This window comes from Lissotriton helveticus, chromosome 3_1 (genome assembly GCF_964261635.1).
Source record: "Lissotriton helveticus chromosome 3_1, aLisHel1.1, whole genome shotgun sequence".
Taxonomy (NCBI): Eukaryota; Metazoa; Chordata; class Amphibia; order Caudata; family Salamandridae; genus Lissotriton; species Lissotriton helveticus.
In genome coordinates this window covers 76,372,455-76,386,774 of record NC_136061.1, presented here as the reverse complement: position 1 = coordinate 76,386,774, position 14,320 = coordinate 76,372,455, and positions in this window count along the sequence as shown.

Genomic DNA, 14,320 nt, shown 5'->3' with positions numbered 1-14,320 from the left:
CTCATGCAGGGCACCCTCACACTTATAGCCTAACACCCTCCCTTCAGGATTGAAAGGCCTACCTTAGGGGTGACTTATAGGTTTTACATGTAGTGACCTCATGTATAAAGGAAACGTATTTCTGTTGTGGGTGGTGTTAGTACCAGCTCACACATACTGCAATTGCAGGCCTGTAATCTCAATTTGAGTGGTCTTTCAATGGTGGAATAATGCATGCTGCAGCACATGGACGACCCCTGGTGTGCCTATGCACTTAGTCCCTTGGTACCATATGTGAGAGTTCTGCGAGTCGGTTTTTAGAGTGTTCAGAAAAGTGGCGCTCAACTTGTTACGGTAGGGTAATACTCAATGAGTTCTCAAAAGGTTATTTTGGTTGGTGCTTCTTGGTCAGAGGAAAACCTTAACCTCTGTAAAGAAAGAAGGACAGGGACCTCCTTTTCTGTGAATTAAGCAAGAGTCCAGAGCACACAATAAGAGTAAACAGACTGGTTTGTCTGAATTGAATTGAATTGAAACTACACTTGTATAGCGCTATCTACCCGGAGGCCTCGTAGCGCTTATGACTAAAAAATTACTTAGTGCGGGCTCGGGCAGATCAACAGGATTTGGCAAACAGGTGAGTTTTCAGGGCTTTTCTGAAGGAGAGATGATTGGTAGTTCCTCTGAGGGATAGGGGAAGGGTGTTCCAGAGCTTAGCCGCGGTATATGAAAAGGAACGGCCTCCCCAGCGGGCTTTCCTCACTCTAATGGAGGAGGCCAGCTGGAGGGTGCTGGATCGAAGGGAATGTGACGGAACATAGGGGGTGATCAAGGGCTGTAAAATTGCAGGACCAAGGTGGTGAAAGGCTTTGTGTAGGGTACACATAGCGAGTGGTAATAGTAGGGATAGACTGGACAAAGAGTATAGTTTTCAAAGGTTTTATTCACCCACAGTGTTCCCAACCTGGGAATCACTGTCAAACACAAATACAGCCGACACGTGTTTCATCACAACATGTGGCTGTGACTCTTCAGGGCTGATGTGAATGATCGAGGACGTGGTCGGGGAACCGGTGATAATTCCAACCCGGTCCTAATCGGGTGGTGTAAGACTTAAACCGGCGGCACCATTCGGGTTGCCGGTGCCGCTCTGTAAGTGACAGGACTTGTTGTATCTACAAGTTCTGTGCGGGAACTTCCCGCACTTGGAAACCGATTGAGGTCGACGCAACCAGTCTGGCGAAACACGGCCACAGCTTCCAGAACTTGTAGATACAACAAGTCCTGTCACTTACAGAGCGGCACCGGCAACCCGAATGGTGCCGCCCGTTTACGTCTTACATCACTCGATTAGGACCGGGTTGGAATTATCACCGGTTCCCCGACCACGTCCTCGATCATTCACATCAGCCCTGAAGAGTCACAGCCACATGTTGTGACGAAACACGTGTCGGCTGGATTTGTGTTTGACAGTGATTCCCAGGTTGGGAACACTGTGGGTGAATAAAACCTTTGAAAACTATACGCTTTGTCCGGTCTATCCCTACTATTACCACTCTCAGACAAACCAGTCTGTTTACTCTTATTGTGTGCTCTGGACTCTTCCTTGGTACCATATACTAGGGATTTAGAAGGGTACACCAATAGCCAATTAGGTAGTTACCAAAGTACTTAACATAGTCCAATTTAGGGAGGAAGCATAGTGGCTGGGGTCCTGATTTGCAGGACCCCAGCCAGACTAGTCAAAAACACACTGACACCAGGCAAAAAGTGGGAATAACCACGATAGAAGGATCCTACCTTCCTACAGTCTGCATGTAGGGAGTTTGTGCTGTAGGGTTCGATAAGTGATTCTGCTTCCATTTGAGATAGTAAGTTGGGAGCTCAGGGGGACCATCTGCTTGAGGGAATAGAGGACAGGCGGTAGTGTCAGCTGTCACCTGGAGATATTTTTGGGGGACAGTGCTTCCCTATTTTTGGGGCCGAGTACTGTGTTGCCCTAGCCTCGATTGTGAGGTTGTTTTTCACATGAGAGCTGTCTTTGGCTAGAGTGTCAATTCTTGTTCTATTCGGCTCAAGCACAGGGTGAGATTATCGAAGAGGCTTTCGGTTTTGTGCATATGTAGGCAAGAGGAGGGTCCCTACTCAGAGGTGGACAGGAGATCATCATCAGAGGGAAGGGCAGTGTCATCAATGTGAGTGGAAAAGAGGGTTTGATTGTGTTGGGATGGGTTGGGTGGGTAATATATGGAAAGTCAGGGTTGATTTCAATAGGGGCTCGGTAGTGTGAGGACTAGAAGTTAAGCTGGCGCTAATTTGTCTGAAGGGCATGTATAGGGGCTATTTTGCATTGTGATCAAATGTGGGGGGTATGCAGAGGGATTAGGACTGATGCTTACTGGACTAAGGCGTGTGATGTGGGAGGAAGGAGCAGTGGATTGAGTGGCTGAGTAGTCCTGAGGGGGAATGGTTTGATGGCTGACTGGCAAGGGAGGCAGGGAGGGTTGGGAGTAGGACCAGCTTGTGTTAATGCAGCAAGAAGTGATGAGAACTGTCGAACAAAGATGGTGAGGTGCTGTTCTGATGCTTGGATTAGTATGCTTCCGTTCCAGTGGGTGGATGTGAGTTTAGTTCCATATGGAACTAAAAAGTCACTCAAAAGTCCGTAGTCAATGCACTCATTACATCCCGTCTTGACTACGGCAACATTCTTTACCTGGGCGCAAACCAAACCGTCATTAAACGTCTACAACTGGTCCAGAACTCAGCGGCAAGACTACTTTGCAACATTCCAAAAACATCCAGTGTGTTGAAACATCTGAAAGACCTACATTGGCTCAGGGTAGATAACCGCATCAGGTTCAAAGCCCTGAGCTATATGTTTAGGATTAAATCCGGCACCGCACCTAAGTATCTACAATCCCTTGCAACCCCCTTATATCCCGACAAGAGAATTGCGCTCCCAGAACTCTGCAAATTTTACGACCCCGAGGTTCAAACTTGCGAGAATGGGAGGGAGATCCTTCTCTGTCCTAGGGCCCACTCTTTGGAACATACACCCTCTCCATATTCGCAAAGAAGACAGCGATGCTAGTTTTAGAAAGAACCTGAAGACCTGGCTTTTCCAGAAATAACCACACTGTCCTGTGTTCACCTTTTCTCCTACGCTTCGGTTTGTCATCTGCGCCGGGAAACCCTTGTTGGGTAGCTGTGCGCCATACAAATGTAAAAAATAAATAAATAAATAAATTGAGTTTTAATTGTTTTTGTGACATGTAGCTAGAGAAGGAAAGTGTTTCTCCATTTTGCCAGACGTTTGGAATAGAAGATGAAGTCAGTTTGCCATTGCTAGCTCTGTCGTTGGTATCAGCTATTAGTCTTTCTGAAAGTTGTCTGAGTAGATTGTGTTTGAAGAAAAGTGGTGAATTATTTGAGGGATTTTTAGGATAGTTTATGCAGAGTTGAGGGGTGAGGGAAGGGGGTAAGATATCATGGCAATTGCCTGCAATCATGTCCTAACCAAGATGAGGTGGGTGCTGTGAATTAAATGCATTGCTTAGGTATGGGGTCATGGCAGGGCGTGGCAGTTCGGGATGGACTGTTCCCATGAGAGACGGGGTAAAGGCTGATTTGCATATAGCTGGGTCTGAACTGGGGTGGCAAAGTGAGCTAAAGAACAATGATGGATTCAACTCAAATCTGTCTGAATAATGTCAGCGCTCCGTCCATCATCTCCTTGTGTTTCCTTTGGTCAGTGCTCTGGGGGACAGGATCGATGGCATAAGAGCAACCCAGTAGTTGCTGAAATTGAGGGATTGGACATAGGGTCGAATAAATTAAACACTGGACCTGGACCGCCTGCAGTTTTGAATCTAAAGTGCAACCGCTGTTTTGTTAACATGAAAGATCTCCACGCCTTGTCTAAGCAGCTGCACCATAGTTGCCAAGCCCATGGTGCAAGGGTTTCGCCAAAGGTGAGCTGATAAAGTTATCTTTGTGACCCACACATGGAATTTGAATTTCATACGCTCTGCTGCACCGATCCACCTTACAACTCGACTTACAAAAAAGTCTTAGGGGCATATTTACAATCAAGCAAATCAGCAGGGATGCGCCAGTTATTGTGCGCCACAGCTCCGCCATCATGGATGTGCCGCATTTACAATGCGGCGCACCATGGTGCAAAAACGGCACAGATGCGTGACGCATCTGTGCCGTAAAAGTGGCGCATTGCTGGAGTTGCGTCGCAAGCGCGACGCAGCTCCAGCAATGCTCTGGGGGCCCTATTTAGTTAATGCTGCGTCAATCCTTACGCCTGCTTCAGGCAGGCGCAGGGTTTTGATGCAGAATGGGCCTAAAAGTGACTGAGTGAAATCTTGTAGATTTCACTCAGCCACTTTTAGGAGGCGTTCCTGCGCCGGAACGCCCATCCTGCACAGGAACGCCTACATGTGGCGCAGGGCATTACAACGTGACGCATCTCCCAGATACGTCACGTTGTAAGTACCCCTGCACCATGGAGCAGGATTTGTGCTGCCGCTGCGTCACAAAAGTGACGCAGCGGCGGCGCAAATGAGGCGCAAGGGGCTTGTAAATCTGCCCCTTAATTCCTAGAGATAAAACAGTTATCCAAAGTTCAAAAATCAACTAAATTATCGTAGATACACCATTAAAATGGATTTCCTCACTTGTCCTGATGTAAAGAGCTGCTGTAGAGAAACAGTGCTCCTATGTACTGGGATCATTTGTGAATTATTTGACTTGGCACGAGTTCCTTTTAGGAACCGCCTATAAATCTATATTTTGGATCAGTATAATTGGAAAATTGTACTGTAAGTGACACTACTTAGCCCTTCCTTCTCTTTAAATATGCTCATCACGGTTGAACCCAGATGGAGAGTGTGGGTAAAACTATTCCTGCTCAAAATTGCATGATGGCAATAGCATTTAAGCATCATCACTTGCAAAGTTCTCTAGCCTCTGCTTCTGATCCTGAGAATATTGATGTTTTATGAGCAAAGTGCAAGAAATAAGCAATTTATTTCAATGCTTCCAAATGTAATGGTTTTCTCTCTTGGCAAAATAAAACTGTTCCTCTTCCGCCTATTTCCCTACCCCTTGCATATGCGTTTCTTTCTCTTTACTTTCTCTTCTCTATTTCTTTAACCACATACTCTCTCTTTTCTGTCTCTATAATCCCTTCCCGCTGCTCAATTTTTATCTCTCCCTGTTTTTTAAATTTTATTTGCAGTTTTATATAGCGTGAACCTGACCCAGAGGTATTGGAGCACTTTATATGAGCACCAGTTACATTACACAAGATCACATTTGTTGTTTATTGGGAAGGGGAGATTAAGTGATTTGCCCAGAATCACAGGATGTTGATCCGAAGCCAAGACCCAAACCTGGTTCTCAGTTCCAAAGTCGACAGCTCTGATGGTAACACCACACCCTCTCTTTTTCAACCTCATGCAATAAACCTTTCTCTGTTTCATTCTCCCTCTCTCTCATTACCACCAGAACCCAGGTTGAAATATTTGACAATTTTACACTTTTCCTACCAAGTATTTCCTTCAATGTACAGCTAACAATTGGTAGTGCTTGGCATTAGAATGTTTAGAATGTTTAGGTGTACATGTCATGATCAAGTTGGTGACATAGTAATGGAAAATGGTGGGGGAGAGTGAAGGACTGGACTTTTAACAGAACCAGCGGTGCCAGGGAACAACACCTATAACCTTCATGGGATACCTGTTTCGGCGCACAACTACAGAGACACGGGGCACTTCCTTCGGCGTCAAAGACCAGCGTTTATTACTGCAGGGAAACAAGAGTCATTAGAAGTACATAGGCATGTAGGTTCTGCAAGTCTGCTTCGAATTGCATATGTAGGTCGCCCTCTTTTATACAAAAATGTTGCCATTGCACAACATGCGAAAAAAAGATTACAATTCAGTTCTCACAGTAAACTTCAAAAGGGTCGCTTTCATGTGTTCAGAATCCCGGAACATAATTACAGTAGCAATGCCGGTTCCCAACTGTAAAAGTACATCTTCCCACCATTAGGCATACCCATTAGAGTTGTAAATGACAAAGAAGAAGAGACAAGGGCAGCTGCAAGGAAGTCAGACACGTGTAGAGAAAAGAGTGTGGGGGTAATATCGGAAGCATGATCGTAGGATCAAAGAGTTGGATCCCATCTCCTGCACGGCTGTCACAATAGGCCGGCACGGCCAGATTATCCTCAAGCTGAGCCATCTGCCTCTGCTGTGTCATTCCTCCGGCCATAAAGACGCATGAAAGGAATATGCGTCTTCCGCAAGGCTTGGGAACTAGAGGGTCAGGGAGCGAACAGTTACCTGCTCGCTGACTACGTGAGGGCAAGAAACAAAATGGATGCCGTATCTAAAATGGAACCCGAGGGTTTAGATGAAGAACCCGTAATATTAGGCGAACCCTTACAGGTAGTGTAGCGAAAATGCATACACTTATCGAACTCGTTATTTACGGTTCATAGATACTAAACTCGTCCATATTCGGTAATGCCCAGCACGTTGTAATAATTTTTACGGGACCTCAGACGGTCCTTTTGCCCTCATGTAGGCAAGCACTAGTCGGAATCATAATCGATTTCGATACTCATCAGATCATTGAGATGTTGCTGATACATTATTCTATCCTTCAATGCCTCTTTGGTGACAACGGGCTGTCTTATACACGTCGTAGCACAAAGGCTACATAAGGCAGGACCACATTGCACACAAAGACAACATGTGAACAGAAACGTCACAACAACCCCCATGATCATCAGAAACTTCCAACCCCAAGTCGATATCAGACCCCAAAACCATCCCAGAAGCGTCCAATTCCCTTCGTCCACGTGTATGGACTCCGAAATTTTGTGCAACTTAGAGATGGCTTGATAAAGCGTTGGGGCGTTATCAGGTATGAATACGCAGCAGCTCGAATGGATGACTTTACAAACCCCACCTCTATATGCTAGAACAATATCTAGAACCATACGGTTCTGCAACGTCATTAGTCTATCCGCCTGAAGTTCGGCTGTCAAATTACCAAGGGCACTTGCAGTTATGTTGGCAGTTGATTCTACTACACGAGTTAACTGCCTCAGGTTCCTGCTATTAACCATCGGTCCCCAGAACGGTAGGAAACCCTTAAAGAAGTCTCCCGCTTCTTGTCCGGCAGTATCTTCTTTGCTAACCACACCTCTCAAAATTCTAGTTTTGTGATAATCAGAGGCCACAGTGAAAGTCGGGGGCAAAAGATTCGCAATATAGCAGGTACCCAAGAAATCATGAGGTAACCATGTATAGGCTCGATCATAACATACAAAGTAAGTACCCTTGGCAGGCAGGAAGACAGGGGAGGAGAGTGTTGGTAAGACATATGTCTCAGTACACGCGCTCTCCCCAAACTGAGCTCTCGGATTTCGACCAAGACCTTTCAAGCAGAAATTACCTAGGTGAGGTACAATCCATATCGGTGACGAGCTTTTAAGCTGCCTCTCACCCACTGATAAGCTGTACTCAGCCTCACTTAGTTCTTTATATGCTCGCACCTCTTCCTCTGGGATGAGCGATGCGTCAAAAATATCTCTATCTAAGTCTGCAATAGCTCTCGCCAGAGTCTTGTGGTACGGGCCAGGACCAAAGTTTGCTGAGCGTGGTTCTCGATGGGGGTGGGAATCTAGTGCGCTACAGAACATGATTTGCAATGCTCGAGCTGACCCTTGGGCACTATAAGGCAGAACTAAGTACGGAATACCCTTATCCATGGTATGTGGCATTAACCCACATACCCAACAATTGGTAGTGTTTACCACTAACTGATGCTGATGCAAGAGTTGAATAAAAGAGTTGTTTCTGAATTCCGCACGTCTGACTTGTTCGTGTTGTGGCAGAAGATAAAAGGAATGTGGAGAGACAGTTGAAACGAAATACAGATCACGAGATGGGAGAGTAGGCGTAGCAGAAGACAATAAGAATTGGGACCCATAATATACTCCCCCCACCAGTAACATAGATATAGTCAGGAACAGTATGACCACCTGTAAGAAAAACCATTTCGTATGAAACATTTTATGCAATGCAGATCTTTGCGCCAACATTTCCTCTCTTTTCGACAGTTCAGATAATGATGATTCCATCCCCTAACGACCGTCCGCGACGTTCTTGACGCACTTCGTTCTGAGTAGCGATTACCAATTCCCAGGAGTTCCCAGAAATCGATAAAAGAAACCGACCTTGTGTCGATAGCTGCTAAACAGAAGGAAGTACCCGCACGGCCCTACGGCCCACCTGGATGGTAGGATCTAGCGAAATAATGTTCTTGGCTGTACGAAAAAGGGAAAAAAATACACAATATACAATGTCCACTACGTTCAGGGCAAATGTAGAACCTAAAAACAAAAAAAATCTTTTTATTTGTGGCTTGTTCGTGGACGAAGAAAGTACCGGCTACTTCCAAGGCGAGTCTGATCTTCAAACTGTGGATTGGGCGGCAAATGAGTGTTCAATTGTTCAGGCAATTTTTCAGAGTTCTCCAATGGCGATGACAAAGAAATTGTTCGAGGGGTGTCAGTTATGGACTGAGCTTCGCTGAATGGAACAAAGTGTTGTGGAGTGTCTGTTTCACATGAGGAAAAACCTCTTCTTATCCAGGTGTCCGACGGCAAAGGAAGCGGGACTTTTTTGGTGTGGGTAGCGTGTACCCAATTTTTGCGTCCCTGCAGTCGAACCGCCGTCCTCGTAGCTAGCTGTACTTGGAACGGTCCCACGAATCTCGGTTCAAGATTCCGTTTTCGTCCGAAGTTTCGGACGAGAAGCCAATCTCCGGGTTAGAGCCGATGACCAGGACCCTCTGTTTGTGATGGCAAAGCCTCAAAGACCTGTTGATGAATCAAACTCAATTTAGCAGTCAGATCATAGAGATAATCAATCAACATAGGATATTCGACTCTATCAAACTCCTTAGGCCTTGGGACTCCCCATACATTGGCAGGACGGCCGAACACAATCTCGTATGGGCTGAGCCCTACTCGAGAGTGTACAGTTGCCCTGGTCGACAGGAGAGCTAGAGGCAGAGCGTCGGGCCATGATAGACCAGTTGTCGCCTGAATTTTGGCCAATTTTAGTTTTAGGGTGCCATTATATCCTTCCACCAAGCCTGCTGATTGTGGATGGTTTGCACTATGGAATTTTTGTATTATCCCTAAGCCACGACACACACTCTTCATCACACTCCCAACAAACTCACTTCCGTTGTCCGACCATACGACCCGAGGCATTCCGTAGCGGGGAAAATACTCTTTGAGCAAAATTTTTGCCGTGGATAAGGCCGTATTATCCTTAAGGGGGTAGGCCTCAATCCATCTAGAGAATGCACACACCACCACCAAAACGAACTTCAAATTATTACATCTCTCCATGTGGATAAAGTCCAACTGAATAACTTCGAAAGGGTACGTAGGAGGGGCAAAATGGCCAGGTGGAGTGGGGGTGCCCTTACCAGGATTGTGCATTAAACACACCATACAATTCTTAACCACTCTCTCTGCACACTTAGTGATCCCATCATTCTTGCATACATGAGACAACAACTTGCATATACCTTTCGTGTTGATGTGCGCCGTACCATGAGCCATTGTAACGACAGCGAGCACATACGCATCCGGTAACATCCATCTCTGCTTTTCTGACAAATCAACCCAACATCCATTCTCATCCAATCTTCCCGTGCTCTCTTTCCATTTAGTCCTTTCCGTCTCTGTGGCTTCATTCTGTATTCCCTTCACACTCTCAATCGTGTCTTCACACATACCAGTCTCTGTTGGCCATCTCACTGAACTCGTAACATACATTCTGTTCGTCAAATCTTTAGCTGTCTCTTTAGCCGTCTCATCCGCAAACGCATTACCACGACCCACATCATCCGTTACTTTCTGATGTGCACTACATTTAACTACAGCCACCTGTTTAGGCAATGTGAGTGCATCCAAAAGGTCATTTACAAGCTGACCATGCTGAATCTTCGTGCCATGCGACGTGAGGAATCCTCTCTCTCTCCACAGTCGCCCAAAACTATGTGCCACACCAAAAGCATACTGGCTATCTGTAAACACATTCACCCGTTTATCTTTGGACAATACACACGCTCTCGTCAATGCGATCAGCTCAGCAGCCTGAGCCGAATTCTGACTCAATCTTGCGCTTTCCACAATCGTACTCAATGTTACTACAGCATACGCAGTCGTCACATCACCATTCGGTAACTTAAAACAGGAACCATCCACATATAAAGTACCATCGGGATCTGCCAATGGAGTATCTTTTAGGTCAATACGACCCTTACTTTCCTCTTCAGTTCTGAGATAACAATCATGTAGTGCTTCACCACTTGACTCCGTGGCGATCGGCAGCAATGTTGCTGGATTCAACACATTACATCGTTTTATCCGTATATGACTGGCCAGTAACATCAACTCATATCCAGACAATCTTGCGCTCGTCAAATGTTGAGTTTTCGTTCGATTCAATAGAGTGTCAACTGCATGCGGAACCATTACCGTAAGCATATTATCCATGACTAGACCTGCGGACTGTCGAATGGACGCAGCAGCTGCCGCTGTTACCCTCAAACAACTCGGCAAGGCTCTAGCTACTGGGTCTAAAGTCGAAGAAAAATAGGCGCATGGGCGTTGCTTGCCTCCAAAAGGTTGTGCCAGCACACTCAACGCACAACCATCCCTCTCGTGAACGTATAGTGTAAACGGCTTACTGTAGTCAGGAGTACCCAACACAGGGGCCGAACACAACGCATCACGCAATTCAGAAAAACCTTTCTGACACTCTTCAGTCCAAGGCAATGGGGATGAAACATCCTTGCGCGTAAGGGCTATCAATGGTTTCGCCAACAATGAAAAATTTGGAATCCATTGTCTGCAATAGGACGTAATACCTAAAAAGGCGCGAACATCTCTTTGGGTTTTTGGCACAGTCATTCGGGAAATCGCTGCGATTCTCTCTGGGGTCAACCTTCTTCCTTCTTTTGACAATAAGTGACCTAGATAGGTAACTTCTTGACAACAATACTGTAGCTTGGAAGGCGATACCTTGTGGTGTAAGTCATGTAGATAGTGCAATAATGATACCGTAGCCGTTTTGCAAATAGCTTCTGTGTCAGCTGCCACTAAAAGATCGTCAACTTATTGAATCAAAGTCGCCCCCGTCGGTAAAACAAAGGCATCAAGCTGACCTTTAAGTGCTTGGCTGTAGATTGACGGACTCTCACAGTAGCCCTGTGGAGCGCGTTTTAGCCCAAAACTGCGACCACCTAATGAGAATCCGAATAGGTCTCTGCTTTCCTCTGCAATCGGGATGCTAAAGCAAGCATTCTTTAGATCGATCACCGTGAACCAGGAGGCAGATGCCGGAATCATTGTTAGTAAGGCCGTGATATCGGGAACCACAGGAAATTGTGGAACCACTATTTTATTTACCTCTCTCAAATCTATTACGAAACGATACACAGGAGGTTTAGTTGGGTCAGTTCGTTTCAGAATAGGCAATACAGGGCTATTACACACGTTTCCACGAGTTTCTTCAACAACACCCTTTCCAATTAGATCATGAACAATCGCTAACAGCGCTCGTTCGCCATCAAGAGAGATACGATATTGAGGTAAACGTGGTAATCGCACGTTCGGTTTCAATTGAATCACATAAGGTGGAATGTCTAACAGGCCCACATCATTGGGACCTGTGGCCCATAGGGACGCAGGGAGGGAACCTAATTCCGGTGGGAATTTATCGACCGATAAATACATGGGAGAGATCACTCTCCGCCCTAAGGTAAACTCTACTCCTTCGGGGGAACAATACAAAGTTGCATATAGTCGTTTCAACAAATCCAGGCCCAAAAGATTCTCACCACAACCTGTAGATAGAATCAGTGGAGCCGTTAGCTCACGAGGTCCAATTATAAGGGGCAGAGGACTAGAGACTGGGTTGCTAACAGGGGCGCCGGAGAATCCAACGGAAACGTTTGTTAAGCCAGACAAAGGTGCGCCAGGGAGTTTCGAATGCATGATGGAACTTTTCGTCGCACCAGTGTCTAACAGAAAAGGCTCAACTACGCCCGATGTAGCCACTGCAACGTAAGGCCCACTCTGATCGACCGGAACTGATACTACTCCCTCTCTTTGCCGTTGGCTGTCCTAGTAATGGTCGTTTGCAACAGTCTCATGTTCTATGTAATAATCGTCCACATTATATTGTGCAGATCGAACTGACCCCGTATTTCGCTGGTCAAAGCAATTATTCGCATCCGATTGATTTTGATGGCGATCAATCTGATTTTGGGATGCACCACGACCTCTACCTCGTGATGCCTGTTGAGGACCACCACCACGGTTTCCTCGTGTTGACACACCATTCAAACGGTCCCGTAAGGCAGGACAATCATATTTTATGTGTCCCTCTCTCCTACAATATGCGCACTGATTATACCCAAGTGAAGGTCTATAATCAAAGTTATCAGAGCGCGGCTGCATCCTATCGGGCTGTGCTCGTGGTCGATACTGCTGTTGTGAATCATTTTGGTTTGATCGTGGAGGATATGCTTGCTGCAACAAAACCTTCGTTTTGAGCTCCTTCGTTTTCTTTTCTACACGATCACTTTCTTCCTTTTCCCTATTCTCATAGTATTGGGCCGTTGCTAATATCTGTGCAGTGGTTTAAACCGCTCACGCACTTTCTGAATTCTTCAATTTGTTGCTTAGCTCAGGCAACAAATTCGACACGAACTTGTCAACAAATAACCGCTGGCCTCCCTCAGCGCCCATGTCCTGGCCGCTGTGGTCGACAAACGCTTCCTCAAACCTTGTGAAGAAATCCGAGACACTCTCGTCTTTCTTTTGCTTACAAGCTGATAACTTATCCCAGTTCACCTTCATCGCTGGCATGAGAGTTTTCATGAGCGTAATGATTTTCTGAGGCAAATCCAAGATCAGCTGTTCAGGCTTAGCCCCTCCAACTTGTAATGCATCAGCCGCTATCAGTGCAGCCCAATCACCACCTAACTCATTTGCGTGGTTGGCTTGACGAATTTTCGCCCAAACTGGTTGCGGTACAACATTACCGAACAACATGTCGATATCGGCCATGTTCATAACGGAAGCTTCCACCAATTGGGACAGTTCCTTATAATAACCAGCCGGATTCTTACGCGGATCAGGCAAGGATTGCTTCACTTGCAAAACTTCCGATCGTTTCCATGGTAGGTGTATCCACACCCTTCGAAAATGCGGTAGAACCACAGGGTTTGCATTAGGATCACCAGGCACCCAAAGTGGCGGAACCTCTCTCATGGGATACTGACCAGGAGCCGCTTTCCAATTCTCAGTGGTATCATCTAATGACACCCGAGAATGCGCTGTGGATCTGACTGCTAACAAACGTTCCAAGGCACGTCGTACATCTCCACCTACAATCATACCATTCGAAAAGTGACTCTGGAGTTCAATTATATCGGGTGGTACATTATCTACATCATCGTTATACCATTCTTCCCTCAAAAAGTTACACATCTCTTCAAACACGAATCTCTGCGTAGGCTCATTAAACTGAGAAAACGTGTCAAAGACCACACGAGGAGTGTAGTTAGCAGGATGTCTTATCCACCTATGTGCCATGGTTACTAACGTCTCTTTCTCCCTACCACTAGGGATCTGACTCCGTCTCTGAGGAGTTTCAGATAAATCAGACGGGAATAACGGACCAGAAAGTGGTGAATAAAGGGTAGCAACAGAGTTAGGAACACGCTTACGAACAGAAGGAGAAAGAAAAACAGGGGCAACAACACTGGAGGTGAAGGAAGGCATAGTAGGAACGGACAAGGTAGTCGGAGTAGCAGAAACAACAGTCTGCGAAGGCACAGGTACAGGGGCAGTAGGAACAAGGACAGGTGGTGGAACAAACGTAGGGTTAACAACGGGCTGACCCGCAGCAGCTGGAGCAACAAGAGGAGCTACAGGAGGAGCTACAGGAGCAGTAGCACCCTGTACATAAGGAGGTGGTGATTTCATTAAATACGATAACAAGGAATCCTCCTTCGAATCTTCTCCTTTCTTATCCAGACTAGTCGGTAAAACCGGATAACATTTATCTATTTTCATGTGATGCAATCTAGTAGAAATTTCCATTTCCTTTTCTTCTTTTTCCTGTTTACATTCTCGTATAGTTTGCATTATCGGAACGAACCCTTGTTTTTGATCCTTTTTAAGTTGTTTGATTTCTTTCTGCTTGGCCTCTTTACGCCATAT